Here is a 24,416-nt window from a genome sequence, read left to right as displayed (position 1 = left end):
TCTCCAGCTCCTTAACTGGCTTTCTTAATATGAAAGAAGTTTATCATGGACAGAAAAGTTTACCCTTGGCATAAACTCTTCCCACGAGGGGGACTTTGGAATCTTCGTTGTCTACCATTTATTTTAAAATGATGCTCCAAAAACCCATGAAAGACTGTTGGTGAATTACATAAGTCCTTCAGTTGACCCCTTCATACATAAGGCCTAAATATAATTATTCCAAATGATCTAGAAGTGCTACAGCTTTGCAGTAAGCTAAAAGACCATGTGGATTAACTGTTAATATATAACTCTAAGTGGGTATGGGTCCAACTAGTAAAAAGTCAAGACACTTGAGCCACTTTCCTTTGTCAGACAGATAGCAAAGTAACTGGCAAAGTAATGTACTTGGGAAATTTTACTAAAAACAAACAAAAATATAGAAATAAAAGCCAAGTCATTTTTTTCTTATCATTTCTCTACAGATTTCTCTGGTTTCTGTGCATCTTGCAAACCAGACATTAATTCCTTTCTCTTCCAGACTGCTCTTTCACAGCTATTTATATAGCCATTAATTTGGAATTAAACAGTCTATCCTTGCCTTCAGGTCAAGGGCAGGATTGGCTATCACAGTCTTGAAAATTAGAGATAAGATGTCCCTCTAGAAAACAAATAACAAGTGCATGAAAGATTTGTGTTCAGTGAAGTGAGAGGTGCTTTCTTAAACTGCAAACCACAGTACCCACAGTGGATCCACATTTCACCTTTGGTATTGCTCAGTTGTAGCTGAAGTTTCCAAGATCACTTCAAGGACAGATGATCCTCTACTTTATGCATTTGTGATGGATAAAAAGTCCTTGGTTACTGAGCCAGGACTCTTGAGTTTTCTACTATGAAACTCTGTCTAGCATGCTGTCTTTTAAGCATCTAAATTGGGTAAAATGTAAAACCCTAAGGAGTTCTTGGCACACTTCCCTTTTCTTAGTGAACTTTTCACATAACATTTATTTTTAAAACATTACTTCGACTATTGTCATGCATTTATAAACTAAATTGTTATTGTGTTTCTTAGTTGATTATGAACTTTCAAGGTTCATGCATTCTGTTGAAAATAGGGTCTGTTAGTTTTTACATCTTTCCTATCTCTCTCTGAAAAGATTATCAAATTTTACAATGGGTTCTCAGACTTTCCTGTAGCCATGGATACTGTTATGAACTGAAAGTTTATTTCATCTTTTTGACAGGTTGTTTCATGGAAATGCTGAGATAAAAGTGTTCTCATTTTATAAGCATATGTAACATTGGCCTTTTTAGAAGAAACATATCATTAATTTTCAGATCTTGAGAGACTGACCAAATTTTAAATCATTTTTGAAAGCATTAATATATATATATATATATATATATATACATATACATATACATATATACATATATGTGTGTGTGTGTACATAACTAAATGAGTTCATGTGTGCCAATGGACATGCAGTTGCCCTCAGAGGGCAGAATATGGTATTAAATTTCCTTAAACTGTAGATCAGGAGGTTGTGAGCCACCAGAAGTAGGTTCTGAGAACCTCCACAAGAGTTGCATTGCTCTTAAATGCTTAGCCAATCTCCTTTGCCAATTTATAAAATCTTATTCACAGACTGTTATTTTTAGTCCCCACTATACCACATTAACAACAGAAAACAGAGCCACACTACTAATATTTCTCAAAGGTAAAGAGAAGATAATTACACTCCTTTGTTTTCTTGGCCTTGCCAACTTCTGCTATAATTACATAATTAGGAAATTATCTTAAAGTTAGTAAATCAGAGAAGGTGTAATGGAAAGACAGAACTAAAATTGTTGTGTGCTAACTATATCTACTGATACTATTATTAGTGAAAATATGTGAAAGAAATATGAATATTTACTCACCCTTCCATTTGCACACTTTTGTTCACTCTATAACATAAGCTCTGTAAAGAGATGTTTTGTTCTCACTAGGGATTTCCACAGTTCTGATGAGGAATTTGAAAGGAGATTTCAATCTGAAATATCTTAAATAATGTACTCACTTTCTGGTTCTGGTTCACTTTATTGACTCTATACATAGAACAATATGACCAACATAAAAATTAACTGAACTTGTTTTCATGGGGAAGATTAGAAGACATACAAATAGTACAGAACTCCAATGTAGTGTACCTATAATATGTGTTTTCCATACAAATAAGCAAATATAGCTCTTCAATGTGATTAAAATTAAAAGGAAAGACATCTGACACATTAATAATATGGGAAATGTTGAGATAAACAGAAAAAAATTAAATCGTTTCATAAGGTCAATTGTATTTGAAATCAAAACAGCAGTTATTAATTTTGTGCTGACACACCAAGATCTGTCAACAAGCAATAAGAATCTGTTTACACCTTGGCAGATGGCTCCTCAGGCAGTTCACACAGCGGGAAACAGGTTTATAAAGGAACCTGCCAAACAAAATAGGGCAAAGCTAAGCCATACTAGGAGGAGAGATCTCTGCTTTATGCTCTCTCTTAATGGGGGGGGGGGCATGCCTTATAGCAATGTACATCAAAAAGAGATTCTGATTAGAAACAGAACTTTAAATTAAACAAACATTGCAAATCCAATCTGAGCTTAAAAATCGATGCTCATAAATAAGAATCTTCTTGGCCACCAGTTATATGGAAGACATAAACACCTGCTTCTTATAGCAGCTGTTAATTTTAAAGATCAAGAAAGTTAATAAAACACAGAAGGAGCCCCCCAGCAACAGGAGGCTCTGTCATGGGCTAATATAACTTGTTTTGTGGAGAACATACTATGGGTATAGAGGATGGTATGAAATCCCTTTACTTGTGTCTTGGTTTTCTTCTTAGGCACTGCTGATGTGTCTCCAAGTGTTTATACACTATTGTCTCCCCCTGAGTCCATTCCTGGACTCTGTTATGAACTATCATATGTGACCTCACAACATTAATACATGGCTAACATAGTAACATTCTCCTATGTGAAATAGTCACTATAATTTTGTTAGCAGTAATGCCTTCCTGAATGAAAACATATAAAAGTTTCCTTGTTGGAAAAAAAATCATAAATAAAAGCTAAAAGATGATTGAACTTGCACAACAACCCACCCAGATTTTAAAATCCTTCAGTGATTTTCATGGACCTTGATTTTAAAATAAACTACAACACTGATAAAAATTGATGTTTAAATTCCTAACATAGACTATCTAATGACTTGTCTGAATAGATAGCACAGTCATTGACGGTACAATCTGAAAAGTTTAAGACGGTATGAAGTATAGAGCCTTGCTAGCACCAAGTTCTATTCCTTGAAAAAAAAATCAATCACCGGTTTGTGAAAAGAATTCTCAGATAAGCTGATGCATGGTTTTACTTTCAAGAACATGGGTGCCTGAATATAATGATATACTCAACTCATACTAATTGTAGGCATAATATTGCTTCAAAGGAGGAGTCCAAAGAATCACATTGGGGTCTGATGTAGGCATCCATAAACACCAACCTCAAACCAACATGCCCAGTTCTTCGCATCCTGCCATTTTTGCTGATCACTTTTATGGTTTTTAATCTGTCCTCTTCCTAAATAGAACAAATAGTAAGTGTAATAAAAGAAGGTTCTGCTCTCAGATCTGCCTATAATTACAAAGGATTATATGTTTTCTCTCATCTATATGACATCAAAATAGTATGTAACTTCATAAAATGGAAGATATTTTAAAAATCCATTCAGTTATTTAGAAAAAAAAAGCTTGTTGTACAAATGTCATATAATATTATTGTATTATGTAATCATGTTATTAACCTGAACTAAATTCACAATGAAAACTTGGTCAACATTCAAAAGTCATAGTTCTTTCATTTTAGGAGAAAATACATGTGTTTTCTAAAGGTATTAAAGGCTATTTAACACACAACAGAATCCAACTCTTATGAATTTCTGAAGAAGGCAAAATTCTATGGAGCTCATTTGTCAACATTTTCACAGAAATCCCTGATTAAATAAAATAGGGCAAGTTAGAGGCCAATAAGTTGACATGGAGAAAGTAAGACTGATGTTCTGCACCTTTACAGAAGCCTAAACATCTGGGTAGTTTTCTTTCCCAGACAGTGAAGGCAGAATGAAAAGTAGATTGACCACAGAGAACTCTTCAAAAGTAAAACCATGGCAAGTTAGTTCATTAATAAACTAATGGATAGTAAATGTTTAATAGCTGTCCTCCTGGGACCCTTGTACTTTACTCCTGTGGAATTTAACATCTATGTGTCTGTGATTACACAGTTCAGTTCTAGAAATTACATCGTTGAAATAATCATCACAACAAGATACATCACAGTGAAACATTTTATCCTTCCTATGTTAAGCATCAGTTATCTCCACACCACCATGAAAGCAAATAATGTTAGATGGCTTAAAAACAATTTAAACATTACATCATTAATTTAATTGTGTTATTCTGCTACATTGTGAAAAGTGTATGGGACTTTTCATCTGCCCACCCAGACCTCAGAGATCAGGTTAAGCATGAGGTAGTTATGTTGACTAAGTAATTAATAAGGAGTGAATCTGCCATCCCCTGAAACATCTGTGCAAAATTGTTTCACTTAATGCCAACAAGCCAGCCAATACTGATACAGACACCTGCTCTTCTCCATTACATCACATCTGATGTAGTGAATTATGCCTTAGCTGCTGTATCTGCTCAGATTGCTGGCCATTTAAAAGAGACTAAATAAAAGGCCCATGAGATGAATTTAGAAGCCTATCACACTGAGCACACATTTATTAGCTGATTTCTGAGTATGTTTTGATTGTCATCAGACTGAAATCTTCAATGCCTTCCTAAATAAACCATTGTAGCATAGAAGCTGGCTTCTTTGACTCTGAAAACAAATACTGTGATAAAGGAAAGAAAATTTAGAGCCTGAATGTTATGTCATCTGAATTCCTTTGCTGTCACAGTCACTTTTCAGGCACCAGATTTCCAAGTAGTAGCACAAGGACGATATAGCCCTCCTTCCTGGCCATTGCCTCTCCTATTTGTTACACATTCCCCCCATTCCCAAAATAATATTATCTCTGTCGCTTCTGATATGCACTGGCAAGATTAATGCCATTAATGATGCAAATTAATACATTTAAGCTGTAGACATAAGACTAAGACCTCTATGTCTTTACAGACAACTGCTTTGTAATGATATAGGAACAAAGAAAACAAAGGCCTACCCAGATCATGGAATACAGTATTTATTTTGGGACTGAAATGCACTTATTAATCTTTGAGTTATATATAATTTTAATTATTATGAAAGACTTGAGTAGTATCCAAATAACAAATGTTATATTGTTTCACACAAACACTCACTCTGAATATCCTGAAAGAAAAAAAAAACAGAAATGTTGACTCAGAATATTTTTAATCCAAGATAAAAAGAGTGCCTAACATCTTGACGTCTCAAAGATCTGTCCAGCATAAACAGACCTGTGTGAACTTCTTGGAAGAGTCATAATCTGGAATTTAGGTGTACATTTGTGAGGGCCACAAAGTAAATGATGACATTCAGGAAATCACTGAAGATTTTATGTTGCCTTTTAGGGTAGTTTCATTCATTAATGTTTATATTTTAAATTTTTTTCAATAAGGAAATTTGTAGTTTTTAAATAAAAAGTCTCTCTTCTGGGGTAACAAAGCCATGATTGTAATGTTATACTATATAATTATATTGTTTATTATTTTATGGCTACATATCCATACTTCAAAATAAACTGCTCATGTTTTAAGTATGACCATTTCCCAGTACTTATCACTGAAGTGTATTTTCCAAGGAGTATAAAGAACTGAAAATTGTGATTTTCATTATTCTTGTGAGATAGTTGAATTCTACTAGTAAAAACTATAAGAGACTATAGACAGTATTTTCTATATTATTAAAAGCATATACATGCAAATTTTTGCATAAAATTTCATATAAAACATTGATGAATAAACATAAAACATTCATAAAGAATAAATTGTGTTTAAGAGCAAACTCAAGAATTTAAGAGCCAGAGCAGGGAGCCATGAAGCATGCCCTATGCCCGGTACTCCATTTTCTGGCCCGCAGCTCTGCCTGCCTTTCCGGGGAGCTACCTGCTCTGGGACAACACGGTGACATTCACCCCCAAAATCCCTTGCTGATAGGTTCCCTTGGGGAACATCCAAAAAAACAAAAAGAAAAAAATGGTAAAGTTTGCACTGTCCCCTGTGGTCCATTTTTTTTTTCCCAAAATTCCACGTGTATTCCTGGAGGCTTACCGGCACAAGAGCCAACAAGAATGACTAAAGACCAGGATAAAACACAATCCAAAAGATTGTGGCTATAAGTCACTCTCAGAGCACAGCTATCCTACCACAACAAGCCCTGGATATCCTAACACAACTGAAGTACAGTAAAATGACCTTAGATCCAATGTTATGAAAATAACAGGGGCCTTTAAAGAGGAATCCCTTAAATGAATCCCTTAATGAAATACAGAAAAATACAATGAAACAGGTGATGGAAATTAATAAAACTGTTTAAGACCTGAAAATGGAAGCAGAAGCAATAAAGAAAACACAAACTGAGGGAATCCTGGAGATGGAAGACCTAGGGAAGAGAACAGGAACTGCAAATGCATCACCAAGAAAATACAAAAGATGAAAGAGAGAATCTCAGGCATAGAAGATACAGTAGATGAAATTTGATACATTAGTAAAAAAAAATGTTAAATCTAAACGTTCCTAACACAAAATATTCTGGAAATCTGGGACACTATGAAAAGAGCAAATGTAAAAATATAGGAATATAAGAAAAGGAAGATTCACAGCTCAAAGACCCAGAAAATACTTTCTGTAAAATCATAGATTTCCAAAACCTAAGAAAGAGATGCCTATAAACATACAAGAAGCTTACAAAATATCAAATAGGTAAGACCAGAAGAGACAACTCTTCCATCCCATAATAATCAAAACACTAAATATACAGAACAAAGAAAGAATATTAAAAGCTGTAAGGAGAAAAGTAACATATAAAGACACACCTATCAGAATTACACCAGTCTTCTCAACAGAGACCCTCAAAATCATAAGAGCCAGGATAAATATCTTCCAGTACCAAAGAGACCATAAATACCATCCTAGACTACTATAGCCAGCCAAACTTTCAATCACCAAAGACGGAGAAATCAATATATCCCATGACAAAACAAAATTTAAGCACTATCTATTCACAAATCAATCCTACAGAAGATATTAGAAGGAAAACTACAAACAAAGGAAATTAAGTACTCAACATAGGAAACAAATAATTCCACACCAGCAAAACCAGAAGGGGAACTCATACACACACACACACACACACACACACACACACACACACAAACTAACATCAAAATAACAAGAATTAACAATGATTGATCAATTAATATCTCTCAGCATCAATGGTCTCAATTCCCAAGTAAAATGACAAAGGCTAACAGAATGTATGAGAAAGCAGGTATCATCATTTTACTGCATAAAAAGTACACCTCAACAAAAAAGATGACCAACATCAATATAAATAGAGATAAAATCAAAATAATTCCACTAAAATCAAGGATAAGACAAGGCTGTCTACTCTCTCTCAACATAGTACTTGAAGTCTTCTCTAGAGGAATACTATAACTAAAGGAGATACAAATTGGAATGAAAAAAAGTCAAAGTATCTCTACTTGCCGATGATATGAGAGTATACATATGTTGTCGCCTCCGATTCTGATCAGTAGAAAGGAACGATGACACAACGTTCTTCTCAAAGCAGTTTATTCAGGAACCTTTCAACATGCATGCAGGAATCTCTCTCTAGGAATAGTCTCTTGTGTATCTCTCCGCCCCCAATCACAATCCCTTATATATCCTCTCAACCATGCCCCATCAGTCTAGTCCACGTAACAGCAATCCATTGGCCAGAATCATCACTTGCCATATGGTCCGATCTTGCATCATGGTGCACCTGCGCAGTTCTCACAATGGATGCGGCTTATTTTCAGGTGTATGAGGAAGTCAGGTGCAAGTCATAAAACTTGGCTGCAGTCCTGGGCACCATCTTGGTACTGCTGCCACACCCGTTCCTCACAATATGTGACTCTAAGAACTCCTACAGCTAATAAATAACTTTAGCAAAGAAGCTGGATGCAAAATTAACTAAAAAAAAAAAATCAATAGCCATCCTATGCACACAGGGCAAATGGGCTGAGAAAGAAATTAGGGGAAAACACCCTTCACAGTAGCCCCAAATAATATAAAATATCTTGCTATAACTCTAACCAAGCAAGTGGAAGGCCTATATGATAAGATGGTCAAGTCTTTGAAGAAAAACTTTGAAGAAGATATCAGAAGATAGAAAGATCTCTCATGCTCATAGATCATGTATAGCCAGGTGGTATGTTGCTGCTATAGGAAGACAATTTCTCCCACTCTCCTCACCCTTTATCCTTTAGTTGCCTGTAGTTCTTTGAGTACAGCTGAGGGCTTATGGAATTTTCTCAGCATATCCATCGGTGTTTTCCTTTTTGAGGAGTTACCTTGGTGAAACATTAAGGGAGTAACTTCTTACATTACTAGGAAATACAATCTCAAAGCAAACTCCTTGATCTGGCTTATTATTATCATTACTGTTTATTTCCACTTTCCCTCCTCTCCTACTGGTTCTTTTCTCTCACCTCTGCTCCCTCCCATTCCACCCTTTCTCCTAAGATAAGGGGAGGCCTCCCATGGATATCAAACCACCTTGGCATATCAAGTTGCAATAGGACTAGGCACATCTTCTAGTGAGGATAGACAAGGCAATAAAGTTCAGGGAAAGGGATCCAAACACAGGCTACAGACTCAGAGACCACCCCATCTCTTGCTGTTAGGGCATCCCATATGAGGATCAAGTTACACATCTGTTATATATGTCTACAGGGCCTACATCAGTCCCATGCAGGCTCTTTGATTGGATGTTCAGTCTCAGTGAGTCCTTATGGGCACAGAATAATTGATGATGTAGGATTTTGGTGAAAATGATTTCTTTTTCTTTCTTTTTGCTTTTTTTTTTTTGCTTTTTTTATTAGACATTTCCTCATTTACATTTCAAATGCTATCCCCTTTCTTCGTTTCCTCTCTGAAAGTCCTCTATACCCTTCCCCCTGCCCTGCTCCCCAACTCACCCACTTCTGCTTCCTGGCCCTGGCATTCCCCTGTACTGGGCATATAATCCTCGCAAGACTAAGGGCCTCTCCTCCCATTGATGGCCAACTAGGCCATCCTCTGCTACATATGCAACTAGAGACACAGTTCTGGGGGGTACTGGTTAGTTCATATTGTTGTTCCTCCTATAGGGTTGCAGACACCTTTAGCTCCTTGGGTACTTTCTCTAGCTCCTCCATTGGGGGCCCTGTATTCCATCCTATAGATGACTGTGAGCATCCACTTCTTTATTTGCTAGGCACTCCTTCACTTCTTCTTCCCTATCTTCCAGAGGATAATCTGCTCTCCACCAAAAGTTTGACTGTGGGTCTGTGCATCTGTTTTTATCAGCTGCTGGATGAAGCCTCACAAATGATGGTTGTACTAGGCTCCCATATTTAAGTATAGCAGAATACCATTAACAGTGTTAAGAATAGGCTCTCTCTAACGGCATGAGTGATGAGGTGGCAAGTCATGGCTTAGCCATTCCTCAATTTCTACTCTATCTTTATCCCAGCACATCTTGTAGGCAGAACAAATTGTGGGTCTAAGGTTTTGTGGCTGGATCTACATTCCCATCACTCATTGAAATCTTGCCAGTTTACAGGTGGTAGTACTTTCAGGTTCCATATCTTCCACTCTGAGTAGTCTCTAATAAGAGATCCTCTTCCCCACACACATTCCAGGTATTTCTTCCAGTATTCTCTTACTTGATCCTTTCCCCCACCTCATCCCTCCTGTTACAATTCCCCTTACCACTTCTCCACCCATTTTTCTCTCTCCATCCACCCACAATGTGCAATATATTTCCCCTTCTCTGAGATTCAAGTGTCCTCTCCTGGGCATTCTTTGTTATATAGCTTCTTTGGGTCTGTGGATTGTAGCATGGATATCCCATACTTTATGAATAATATCCACTTATAGGTGAGTATGTTCCATGCTTGTTTTTCTGTGTACAGGTTGCTTCACTCAGGATGATATTTTCTAGATCCTTCCACCAGCCTTCAAATTTCATGATGTTTTTGTTTTTAATAGCTGAATAGTGTTCAATTGTGTAAATATACTACCTTTTCTTTATCCATTGTTCAGTTTAGGGACATCTAGGTTGCATCCCATTTCTGGCTAATACAAATAAAGCTGCGATGAACATAATTGAGCAAGTGTCCTTGTGGCATTGTGGGGCATCTTTTGGGTATATGCCCAGAAGTAGTATTGCTGGGTCTTGGGGGTAGAACTATTCCCAATTTTCTGAGAAACCTCCAACTTGATTTCCAACTTCATTGAACACGCTTAAACTCACATCAGCAACTTCTTGCTACACATCCCCTCCAGCATGGAGTTTTTGTTTGCATTTTTAATCTTAGCCATTCTGATATGTGTACAATGAAATCTCAGAGTCATTTTTATCTGTACTTCCCTGATGACTGAGGATGTTGAAAATTTCTTTAAGTACTTCTCGGGCATTAGAGATTCCTCTGTCTAGAATTCTCAGTTTGAATCCATCTAGTTTCTTGAGTTCTTTGTATCTTTTAAACATTAGCCCTCTTTCTGAGGTAGGGTTTGTGAAGATGTTCTCCCACTCTATAGGCTGCTTATTTTCCTTTTAATGATGTTTTTGCCTTATAGAAGCTTTTCAATTTCAAGAGGCCCCTTTTATTAATTGCTGATCATAATGCCTAAGCTGTTGGTTTTGAGTTCAGGAAGACATCTCCTATGTCAATTCATTCATGGCTGTTCACCACATTGTCTTCCATCAGATTTAGTTATCGAGTTTTACATAGATGTCCTTGATTCACTTGAACGTGAGTTTTGTACAGGGTGATAAATATGAGTGTGCATTCTTCTATATGCATTCTTTTTGCATTATTTTATATATACACATCCAGTTAAATTAGCACCATTTGTTGAAGATGCTTTATTTTAGTGCTTGTATAGTTTTGGCTTCTTTGTCAACAATCAAGTGTCATCAGGTGTGTAGTTTTACTTCTGGGTCTTTGATTCTGTTCTGTTTTTATGTCAATACCTTGTAGTTTCTATTATTATTAATCTGTATCACAGTGCGAAATCAGGGATTGTGATACCTCCAGAAATTCTTTTATTATGGAGGATAGTTTTTGCTAATGTGAGCTTTTTTTCTATATGATTTTGAGTATTGTTCTTTCAAGCATGGTAAAGAATAATGTTAGAGTGTTTATGGGGATTTCATTAAATTCATAGACTTCTTTTGGTAAAATGCCATTTTAATAGGTTAATTCTACTGATCCATGAATAGATCCATATAATTACATAAACTGAGCAGGATATATATATATATATATATATATATATATATATACACAAATATTCATGTAGCAACAATTAATGAAAAATAAGTCACAGAATTGAAATAGAACAAGGAGAGTTTCATGAAAGGCTTTGAAGGAAGAAACCTTATAATATATTATAATCTCCAATTTTTTAAAAAAAGTATAAAGGAGTTCAGTTCAAGTGAAATTTAACTATATTTAATAGTTCATAATAATATATTTGAACAAGTCTTTGAGAATTTCATAGATACACATGGTATATTTTGGTTGTGAGAAACTTATACTAGATAATCCATCTCTCCAGCTCATCACACAGTATTTTAGTCATATTTACCACCTGCTTCTCCCCTTCACTCCTCCAAGGTTCACTTATTAACTTCCATCTCATGAAATGTCCTGTTCCATCCATTAAGTCCAATGTGTACTCATGAGTATAAGACAGTCCACTGTATCAATTAATAATGTTTAACTCAAAGGATAGTCGATGTTCTGATTAATCATATTTATATTTAAGACATAGCAAATAGAATAGTCTCAAACAAATAAAATTAACCTTCTCCAATGAGAACTATACAGATTTCTAAATTCATGATCTTTTAGACATGGGGTAAATTGTGAAATATCAGTGCTTCATGAACTAGAGAAAACACCATCTATAGTTGTTGAAAACCAATTTTATCTTTTATGTCTCTGGTGAAGAAATATTCCTCATGATATAGAACTGGGCATTCCAATTCTATTTTCTCTTCTGAGCTGTCATTTTTATTAATGCCAAGTCATAGTGTTCATGGACTCACATGGATACTGAGTGAAAATGATAAAAACTTAATATCTTCTAAAGCTTTCTGAACTTTTCTTCAAAGTACTTTATATCCTGGAAGTATCAGAGATTCGTGGAAAGATTTTTTTACTTTGTTTCCTCTTTTATAATTTTGCCTGCAAATCCTTCTTTCCTTTTTTTAAATGGCAACTTATATAAGCATTTAGTGTCCAACTTCAATGGTAGCTATTTGTATTCAACTGCTGAAGATACCAGTAACAGTCACCCTTGCCAGCTGTAGACACTACTGGAAAAATTAATGGTGATCTATGCCTGACAGGATATTGCTCTAGAGCAGGCATTTTTTCTTCTGGAGACAACTATCCTCCCTTGAGTGATATGTACCAGCGTCTCCAAGCAAATGTCACCTAAGAGAAAAATCATCCTCAATTAGATGGATATTGTTCTAGAGGGCAAATGAAACTTGTACATGACCTTGACTAGTTGGAAAAACTAATAACAAAAAGTTTAATTTCCAGAACAACTGCATCCCTGAACACTTAAGCAGATGGAAACCCAAGTATTTTTTAATGGAATAAGTCATTATACATTCCGAAATGAATGGAATCTTTTATTCTTTGCTCTTCCTTAATAATTGCTATAATCCTGATTAAAATTTGTGTTTCACATTTGGAAATGATAATTTTATGGCTTTAAATCAACTACATAATAATTTATTACCTTATAATAGTAAATAATCTCTAGTGAATAGCAAGCAAAATGCTTAAATGGTCAAGTTGGATTATAGTTAAATGTTCCATTTAACATTGTAAAATAAATTATTAGAAAGTAAAGTCAAGATACTCTATGAACGTTTGGAACAACAATTTCTTGGTCTGCTCCCTGAGCTAGTCCCACCAAATCTTGACTAAAATATATAAATTGTACTTTGAACAGTGATCGTTCTTTCCTGGGTCTTACTATTTCAGCACTGTGACAACTTTGGCTAGATGCAGTTTACTCTCTGAAGTCTGCAGATGATGTCAGAGAGAAGGTTAGCATTAAGAATAAAAACCTTAGTGTTTCTGGATTAAGGCTGTTTGTAATCTGAAATAATAATCTCTGTTGGCTTCAATTTCTTCATCCATGTAGTGATGACAAGGGAATCAGGTTTTCAAAATATATATATACTAGCAGTTTTGTAAATATGTTAACCTTCTCACTATGAATTAATATTGAGATAATTACTTGTCTGAGGACAGAGGTTTAAATTTTCAAAACTAATTAACAGCAAAAATGATTTTTTACACATTAATGAATCTTTTATTATAAACTATCTTAAGATAATATTTTCTCAAATATAATGCTACCCACCTACCCCAGATTAGGCACATCTTTATTTCTACTTCAGTGGTCATGGATGACAAATATGTCACATACTGGCAATATATTTTTAATTATTAAATAGAGTACTGAGTATCTGAGTATTCTTTTTTGTTGGGGAGGTAAGGTTTCAAGGCAGGGTTTCTCAGTATAGCCCTGGCTGTCCTGGAACTCACTCTGTAGAACAGGTTGGCCTTGAACTCAGAAATTGGCCTGCCTCTGCCTCCCAAGTGCTAGGATTAAAGACATGCAACACCACTGCCCAGCAAGTATCTGAGTGTTGTTAAGCTTTTGAAACCATTGTACAACATGGAAGGTGTTTACCAGTTTGGCCAAACAACTTTGGGAAAACAAACTTCAATGAGCCTGAACTCAACAATGATGTTATCATACAATTTTAGTTTTATAAATAAGTGATGTCTTACTTTATTGAGCTAAATGTTGAATTAGAAAAGAGTTTTGATATACATTTAATAAAATTAATAAAATAAAAGAAAAATATAATGCAGTATATTATCTTAATATTTAATATAAATATTGATTTTCTTGCTATAATGTTTGATTTACAAAGATGGTGATTATTAAAGGTGTAATTCTGAAGCATTTTTTTGCTTATATGCTCTAAAAAGGACAAAAAGGGCAGTTTACTCATTTAAAAAATAAAATGTACAAAGCTAATAGAACTGTTTTGAAGACAGCCTCACCTCAACACATTTGTTTAAAGTTGAAGCTATATTACACAGAAATGCTCAAGTACTTATGTCTCCCCAGTGTTTAAAATTCTAATTGTAGAAGGTCAATAGATGATATTATAATTAATTGCATTAGCATGGAATAAACACTTGCATAAAAACCCACTAAATTGCAACACTTAGAGAGATCAATACAAAAATATATAAAGTGATAGTTTTTGCATATGACATATATTACAATGTAGTTGTAGAAACAATGGATTATTGATGCTTCTAAAATTAACCCACTATTCTTTAATGTAAAGTCATGCCAAAGATTACACAGATAATATTAACTTTCCTTAAACCACGGGTATATTCCCACTTACAAAATTATGAAAGATAACAAAGAATGATGTTAGTGTCCTCCACACCTGATGCTGTACAGCTCCAGATGAGTGATGCATTTGTCATCTGTGGAGGAAGCACTTGATAGGCACATTGACTATTTCAGCATTCTTAAGGATGAAATTAATTTTGTCCCTGTTTCCCAGTATAGTCTCCAGCCTTAGAATGCAGAAATTGTCAGTGTTTGGAACCACACTCACTCCTTTAAGGGGTAAGTTTTATGCTTTCATATATTTTCAAACTACTAATTAACAGATTTTATTCAAAAGTTCAACCCACCTTTAGTATTTCTTGTAAAACATGTCAACACATGATAGGCTCTTTTAGATTATCTTTGCCTAGAAAAGAATTTTCCTTCATTTTTGAAGAACAAGATCATTAGGTATAGCAGCATTGACTTGATTGTTTTTAACATTAATAATGTACCATTCTACTTTCATTTTCTCCAAAATGTTGGCTGAGAAAAGCATAGATAATCTCATACGGGGATCCAATGTGAAGGGTTGCCTTCTCTTGTTTCTTTCAGTTTGCTTCCATTTTCCTCTACCTGGACAATTTTCTCTGAGATCACAATCTACTTTGTGGTTTATTATAGTATGAAATATTTTTATGTTCCTAGCCATTTAAATGACGCTGCACTCTTCAATTACAGTTGTCTCTTGGACTTCCAGAAACAGGAGAGAATATAAAAGCCAGCAGAGGCTGAGAGTGAAGAGGGTAGTGAGAAAGGAAACAATAGAATGGGAGGAATGAGGAAGTAGTAGGAGAAAGTAGTAACAGTAGACAGAAGTAGGGTCCAGGAGGCAGGAGAGTAGAGTCAAAAACGAGGAAGATTGAGTAGGGCTAGAAAAAGAGTAGAGGAAAGATTTTTTTAAATCATTCTATTTATATACACCCCAAATGTTGACCTGCCTGGTCTCCCCTTGCAGAGTTTTCTCCCCTATCTCCTTCCCCTTTGACTCTGCAAGGTTGCTTTCCCCACCCACCCACACCTGTAACTCCTTACTTTGGAGCATCAAGTCTCTAGAGGATTCAATGCATCCTCTCTCACTGAGGCCAGACAGGGCAGCCCTTTGCCTGGGGTGGGGGAGAGCTCTCACTAGCCCTTGTATCCTCTTTGGTTGGTGGCTTGATGTCTGGGAGCTCCCAGTGGTCCAGGATGGTTGAGATTGTTAGGCTTCCTACGGAGTTGTCATCCCCTAGTACTTCAGTCCTTACCCTAATGCTTCCATAGAGGTCCCCAATCTCAATTCAATGCTTGGTTGTGAGTACCTGCATCTGTCTCAGTCAGGTACTGATAGAGTCTCTCAGAGTAGCTATGCTAGGCTCCTGTCTTCAAGCACAATAGCATTACTAATAGTGTCAGAGATTTGTGCCTCTTCCCCTCTATGGTATGGATCTCAAGTTGGGCTGGTCACTGGTCCGCCATTCCTTCGGGCTCTTGTTTATTTTTGTCCATGAATTTTCTTTAGACGGGAGCAATATTGTGTTGAGCACTTTGTAGGTGGGTTGGTGTCCCCATCCCTCCACTGGGGATCCTCTCTGACTACTAGAGGTGCTCTCTTCAGGTTCCTTAACCACACTGTTGGACATTTTGGCTAAGGTTGCCCATATTGAGTGCTGGGAGTCTCCCCTATCTTAGCTCTCTGGGACTTTCAGTGCATATAAGAGGCAGTTGAAAGAGATTTGGGCTAGCAGACTAAGAAGAAGAAGAAGTAGTTAGCAGAAACTGAGCTAAGTCAGAGAATATATTGTTAGGAGACAGAAAAAAAGAACCCACAAACAAAGTAGCTATATAAGTTTTTAGAGACAAAGAATTATAAAACAAAAAGAAACATTTTAACTTCTTGAAGGAGTTACAGAGACAAAGCATGGCGAGGAGACTGCAGGAATGACCATCCAGAGACTGCCCCACCTGAGAATCCATCCCAAATACAATCACCAAATCCAGACACTATTGTGGATGTCAACAAGTGCTTGCTGACAGGAGACTGATATGGCTGTCTCCTGAGAGGCTCTGCCAGTACCTGACAAATACATAAGTGAGTGCTCACAGTCATCCATTGGACTGAGCACCTGTTCTCCAATGAAAGTGCTAGAGAAAGTACCCAAGGAGCTGAAGGGGTTTGAAGTCCCATAGGAACAACAACAATATGAAACAATCAGTACCCCCAGAACTCCTAGGGACTAAACCATCAACCAAAGAGTACACATGGTGGGATTCATGACTCCAGTTGCATGTATAGCAGAGGATGGCCTAGTCGATCATCAGTGGGAGGAGAGACCCTTGGTCCTGTGAAGGCTCTATGCCCCAGTGTAGGGGAATGCCAGGGCCAGGAAGCAGGAGTGCGTGGGTTGCTCAGAGGGTAGTGGGGAGCGGGTTTTTGGAGGGGAAACAAGGAAAGGGGATAACATTTGAAATGTAAATAAAGAAAATACCGGAAAGCTATACCTCCGTCCGCAGTAGCAACTGAAGAACTGCTGGAGACAATCTTTCTGGACTCAGCGCTGGTGGAGGGACTGCTTGCAGGAGGTTGGCCTGGTGCAGTTTGCACCGTGGGGACACTGCTGCACGTGGAAGCTTTGAACCGGAAGAAAAGATGTTTGGTTTTCACAAGCCAAAGATGTACCGAAGTATAGAGGGCTGCTGTAGATGCAAAGCCAAGTCCTCCAGCTCCCAGTTCACGGACAGTAAATGTTACAAAAAGGACTTCCAGAGCTGTTTTGGGTTGCATGAGACTCGCTCAGGAGACATCTGTAATGCCTGTGTGCTGCTTGTGAAAAGTTGGAAGAAGTTGCCGGTAGGATCAAAAAAAAAAAAAAAAAACTGGAATCACGTGGTAGATGCAAGAGCAGGCCCTAGTCTAAAGACAACACTGAAACCAAAGAAAGTGAAAACTCTATCTGGAAACAGGATGAAAATCAACCAGATCAGCAAACTGCAGNAGGAATTTAAACGCCACAACTCTGATGCTCACAGCACCACCTCAAGTGCCTCTCCAGCTCAGTCTCCATGCTTCAGTAACCAGTCAGATGAGGACTCAGATACAGAGATGGCTTCCAGCTCTAATAGAACTCCGGTTTTTTCCTTCTTAGATCTTACCTACTGGAAAAGACAGAAAATATGTTGTGGGATCATCTATAAGGGCCGTTTTGGGGACATCCTCATCGACACTCATCTCTTCAAGCCTTGCTTCAGCAGTAAGAAAGCGGCTGCCGAGAAGTCCGAGGAGCAGGGGCCAGCGCCTCTGCCCATCTCCACTCAGGAGTGGTGACTGAGGTTCATTTAGAAGGGAGCAAAGAGCGTTTTAAACTTTGAGAAGACCACAAAACAAACTGACCCTCCTATTTTTAACTTGGATACCTGCTATTCTGCCAAAAGACATTTTCTAGAATAGTTTTTAATGGGTTACTGTCTGTGAGGAGCGGGTGTGGCGGCAGTCCCAAAGGTGCCAGGGACTGCAGCTAAGTCTTATGACTTGCACCTGACTTCCTCATATAAACCACAAACATCGTGAGAGCTGCGCAGGTGTACCAGGTTACTGGTGAAGCCATTTTGGTGGAGATATGCCCCTGCTGCCCTGATTAGCTGAAGCTGTGTACCTGGTGAGGTGATGTGGCCTGCTGTGAGTGGATGGGAACTGATAGTATATAAGAGTGAGAGGCCCAGGGCTCGGGGTCTTTTGCCTACACAGTCAATGCGCAGCCCAATAAACGTGTGCAGAAGGATCCTATTGTGGTGTCTTTCTTGCTGGCGAGTCAGGCGTCCCACAACTGTCCTTACCCTTCATCCAACAAACTCTGAAGCCAGTCTCTAGCTTACTGNAAGAAAAAGAAGTGTACATAATATTTAAGATGCTGAGTATTTCATAGGAAAGCTGAATGCTGCTGTAAAGTGCTCTTTAAGTCTTTTTTTTTTTAAATCCCCTCTAATGAATGGAATTAGGGGAATTTCAGGGGACAGAGATGGGATTTGTTGTGTGATAAACCATATGTAGTTTAGTCTTTCTGTGGAGAGGCAGTGGTTGGGGCATTTTTAAATGGCTGGCTACACTTGTTTTCCNTCATGATAATTTGTCATAACTCAGTAGCATGACCTGCCCCTAGAAGGTAGTTAAAATTTGTAAATGCTAAGGCGTTGCCAGGTCCTGATGAGTCAGACCTGTACTACTGATTATTAAGCAGGACAGACTGAGCTTTCTGCAAATAGCTTGAAGTAGGAAACAATTTCTGAACACACAAGTAGCACCATGTCTCTGCGCTTTATCTTCATATTGATAAAAGACTTTATGTGGATCTTGTAAAACAGAACCAGATCTCCTTCTGGGGAAGGCCTTACCTCTAGGATGGGAAAGGTCGACTAGGGATAGTACCAAAGCATCACCACAAAGTAGAGAGCACATGGTTAGAAACTACTTAATCAGAATGTGTAAGTCCTGGGGATGCACGGGGCACAGTTGATGCTGCTTGGGACACGTTTCTTAGAGGGCTTACAGTATGTAAATAATTGACATTGGTGTTAACATGACTGTCTCGGATTCACTGNAATCCACATGATTCAGTTCTAGCTCTGGATTACCTCAGTTGACCTTTGTGGAGGTTTTATCTATAGAGTAGTTCTTTGCCTTGTCATAGACCTTATTAGGGTTTGGGGCTTTGTTCTTTCGTTGTTTTCCTCTCACTATTTAAAGTTGACTAGAAGAGAAGAGTTGTGTGTTGAGGCTAAGTTGGTGGGTTGGGTTGGCTTCTNAACATCAAGAAACTGAATGGAGCTCCACACCTCTAGATCTCGATGATTCGGCTGGCTTCTAGGTGGAACCCAACTGAAGTTGTCTAATTGCCTCTTCTCAGAGTTCAGGAAAAACAGTAGTGCCTCTTGAGACCTCATAGAGGAGGTATACGTGGCTGCCTTAGTATTCTGTTCCTCATGATTATTTTAGAAACTGGATTTTTAAAAGTCTTTTAGAGTTTCACAACAAGGAGAAGCCACAGTTTGTGGCATCCTATAGTTTTACATTGTGTATTTCTTCCTTTTAGGAAAAACCTACCTAGTACAAGCTACCACATGCACAGACAGCCCAATGAGTGGGCCATTTCTCCACAACCCTGGTGTANNACAGAGNCCAGCCATTACCATTCTCCTGCGTTACTTTGACATGGGATTTTTTTTTTTTGTACATTTTGGCTGCAGTATTGGTGGTAGAATATACTTTGATGGATCATCTCTACTTCTGTATTTATTTATTTATTACTAGACCTCAACCACAGCCTTCTCCCCCTCCACTCTCTGCCTGTAGGATGTACTGTATGTAGTCATGCACTTTGTATTAATATATTAGAAATCTACAGATCTGTTTTGTACTTATTATACTGTTGGATACTTATAATCAAAACTTTACTCTAGGGTATTGAATAAATTTTGTCTTATTAGAAAAATTAAAAAAAAAAAAGAAAATACCTAAAAATTGTAAATAAAGAAAATATCTAATAAAAAAATACTAAGACATGTGTTTTATTGCACAAAGCCTTAATTCTAGAACTTTGTTATTTAGATGGTAATGTACACAAAGTAGACAGAGTTCTGTGGCATTGTGTGTAATCAATGTACTCTCTGAGGCAGATGGAGAAAAAAAAATCAGTGCCTGAACTTTGCAAAATGTGAGTAACATATGGCGACAATTTCAAAACTTTATTTTTCTTCTAATAAAGATGGGTAACCAATATCAAGAAATTAGTATTTATTAGATATTAGTAAAGTTTATGATTGTCAGATTGCATTAATACAGAAGTTTCTTTTCCTGAAAAGTTATGTTGTCCATTTTTGATCTTTGTGTCATTTGCTGAAAGAAGGCATAACAACAAATTCTATGGCTCGGTCCTTTCTGGGCAAGATTTGGGACACTGAAGCCTTCCCAAAGGGACTAAATGACTAAAAGCTCTGTTACATGCACTGAAGTTTATGTTCTTTCAATTTTGTTTAATTTATTTAAGAAATATGAGTTAAATATATTATATTTGCAAGACATGAACTAGATAAGGCTCATAATAAAACTAAATATATGCATATGTGATATACATTATAGCCTGTTATACATTATATAAATGAGCATTGCACCTCTACTGTATATGTTATACATTTCATTATTATGTATAACACATTGTGTGTTACATTGCTATAATACAGTAATTTCCAAAGTAATACATTTGTTACATTAGCCACATACCTTACATTTGTTGGGCTTACTCTGTGTTGAGGCCACAGTTAGTGTTTTACTAAATTGATGTCTAAAGTTCTCCAGTGAGCCTATGAGTCAATATGAGTTGTAACTATTCTTACATGGTCCATGAAGATATCAAGGACTAGAAAATAACTCCATGTCCCAGAGCTGTATGAAGAAGAGACAGCATGAAAATCTATACCCAAACTGCAACAATTATACTCTGCTCTTGGATATCAAAGGTTTACCAATGGCCAAGAAGAAAAGGGAATAATTTTAAAAACAAATCAAAGGATCTAGTTCATCCTTTATAACTCAGGCTATAAGAAGTATAATAAATCCAGGAAACACAGCCAAATATAAAACAATACTCAGGGAGTCTTCTGGAATGGTAGGGGAAGGATTGAGGGATACAGCATGGATAGGGACACAAGAAGAGAGTCAACTAACCTGGATGAGTGGATGCTCCCAGACATTGTACCACTGACCAAAGAGCATACATGGGCTGGACCTAGCCCCACACCTATGTACATATGTAGCAGATGTGTAACTTGGTTTTCATGCAGGTCCCCTAGCAACTGGAGCAGGGGCTGTCCCTGATTCTGTTGCCTGCCTGTCGAACGTGTTCCCCTAACTGGGCTGTCTTATCTGGCCACATTGTGAGAGAATGTCTCTAGTCTTGCAGTGAATTGGTGTTCCAGGGTTGTCTGATACCAGAGGACCCCTTCCCCTTCTGAGAGGAAAAGAGGGGGTGTGGGAGGAAGGGTTGTTGTGAGAGGGGAACTGGAAGGAGGTGGGCCAGCAATTTAGATATAATGTGAACAAATACCACAAAATAATGGAAGAAAACCAAAATAAAAATAATTTGCTACTAGAACTAAATATTTCTCCTTTTCACTTCATATTCTCTCTTTCTCTCCTCTATTTCTCTCTTTCTGTTTGTCTGTCTGTCTCCCCTGTCTTCTATGTTACTGTCCTCACATCTGTTTCTTGGCAAAAGGTAGATTTAGATCTCAGAATGAATGTCCAATATCATTACTATGTGTAAAGAACTCATGGTGTGCAGAAAAAGACATGTAATTAGAAAAGTATTTACATATGTTTATTATACAAATTACTTAAAAATGAATACACTATCTATATTTGTGCCATATGGTACAGTAAAAGAAAATGAAAAATAAGCCTATCATTTTGAAGCTAGAAATATAAAAAGACTAGAAATAAAAATAGGCACCAATGCACAGACTGTCCTGTTATCCAAGCAGATCAGTCTCTCAGGTTTATACCTAGTTCTGCAACAGAACAACAGTTACAGTTTCCTTCCCCTCCCCATCATGCCTCCTGCAGATCTCAAAGACCAGGCCCTCCTGATGTCTTACCCTATTATCTAGGGCCCAATTCATAGGAAATGAATATATCAGTCAAAGAAATTGTTCAATTTTAAATTGTTCATATTCAAAACATTTAGGAAATCTTGTATTCTATGAAAATACCAAAGCTAGAAGTAATAGCATTAGAGGAAGAAAAAGAATCCCAGCTCAAAGTCTAAGGAAATTTTTCTAAAATAAAGAAAGAGATGCCTTAAAAGGTACAAGAATCATAGAGTACATCATGCAGATTGGACCAGAATGAAAGTCCCTGTGTCACATAATAATCAAAACACTTCACATGCAGAGCAAAGAAAAATTATTAAAAGCCTGGAGATCAAGCAAAGACTACTAAATCTAGCAGAACACTTGGGCATTTTAGATGAAGAAAATAAGATATTCCATGATAAAATCAAAATTTAAAACTATCTATTAATAAATAGCTCTATAGAAGATGCGAGAAGGAAAACCTCAACTACAGGATTTTAACTACACCCATGAAGTCACAGAAAATAAATTATCTCACAATAAAAAAAGGAAAAAAAAAAAAAAGGCTGGGCGTGGTGGCGCACGCCTTTAATCCCAGCACTCAGGAGGCAGAGGCAGGTGGATTTCTGAATTCGAGGCCAGCCTGGTCTACAAAGTGAGTTCCAGGACAGCCAGGGCTATACAGAGAAGCCCTGTCTCAAAAAACAAACAAACAAAAAAACCCAGCAAAAACAAACAAACAAATCAAAAACAAAAAAGGGGGGAAGAAAAAAAAACAAAAACACATAAATGGAAGCAACACAAACACAAGAACCCAAGTGCACACACACTTAAACACCTACCAGCACCACCACCACTACCACCAGCACCAGCACTACACTGCTGGCAACATCACCCAAACAACAAAATAACCAGAATTTTTAAATAGTTGGTCATTGATATCTCTCACTGGTCTAAATTCCTCAACAAAAAACACAGAGTGGGGAGGCCTGGCAGGAGTTAGGGGACGTTCTCTTGGAGACTGGAGGGTGGCAGGGGGTGCAAAGACTGGGTAGAAATGCAGTGAGGAACTGTGGGAGGGGAGACTAGGAGGCAGGTAACAACTGGACTGTAAAATGATAAAAGAAATAAAATTTAAAAAAATTAAATTAGGGAAGGTACAGGGGATTTTCAGGATAGCATTTGAAATGTAAATGAAGAAAATATCTAATAAAAAATTGTTTTTGAAAAAAAATAAGTTAAAAAGACACAGACTAACCAAATGAATAAACAAAACAAAACAAAACAAAACAAACAAAAAAATCAGGATACTTGTTTCTGTATCCAAGAACAGACGTCAACATCAAAGATACATATTACCTCAGATTGGAAAAAGTTATTTCACAAAAATAGACCTAATGAACAAGCTGATAACCATCTTAATATTTAGCAGAATAGACTTCAAACTAAAAGAAATGAAAAAGATGAGAAAGGACACTTCATACTTATCAAAGTAAAAATATCATCGACATGACATTTCAATGCTTAATGTCTATGCCCAAACAGAAGCTCAGGGGCAGTGAATTTTGTACAAGGAAGACTACTACAGCTTAAATGAAATGCTGACTTTCACACACTGATAGTAGGAACTTCAATGTCCTACTCTTACCAATGGACTGGTCAGCCAGATAAAAACTAAGAGAGAAATAAAATTGCCCTCAATTTCACTTATGTATAGGGTTTTCGTAAAGACATGAAAATCTGAGACTTTGCTTTTGTTTTGTTAACTGTGCAATCTTTTGGCCAGGATTATACTTTTAAGTGATGAATGGGACAGTGAAGCAAGCAGCCAATTGTAATATCACTTGCAGCAGTACATGAGGCAAATTTTAATATTGGAAATATCTACTGAAATTACTTAAAAATGATAACTAGATAATCTTCTATACCATTACCTTCCAAAAGAAGAATTACAAGACAAAATAAGGTATTTGTTGATTCTTGGTTACCCTGAATGCACATTTGCCTCTCCATTAACACTTATGTTCAAACTCCTCTCAAGTCTATACAGTTTAGCACAAATGATAATATTAGGC

General features: G+C 37.0%; 1 pseudogene; it reads left to right on the top strand.

Moving 5' to 3' along the window:
- Positions 1-17,353: 17,353 nt before the first annotated feature.
- Positions 17,354-18,168, top strand: LOC110293696 (annotated as a pseudogene).
- The last annotated feature ends 6,248 nt before the right edge of the window (positions 18,169-24,416 follow it).

This window comes from Mus caroli, chromosome 4 (genome assembly GCF_900094665.2).
Source record: "Mus caroli chromosome 4, CAROLI_EIJ_v1.1, whole genome shotgun sequence".
Classification (NCBI taxonomy): Eukaryota; Metazoa; Chordata; class Mammalia; order Rodentia; family Muridae; genus Mus; species Mus caroli.
The sequence above is the reverse complement of the archived record's forward strand: the minus strand, read 5'-3'. Positions and strand labels throughout refer to the sequence as shown.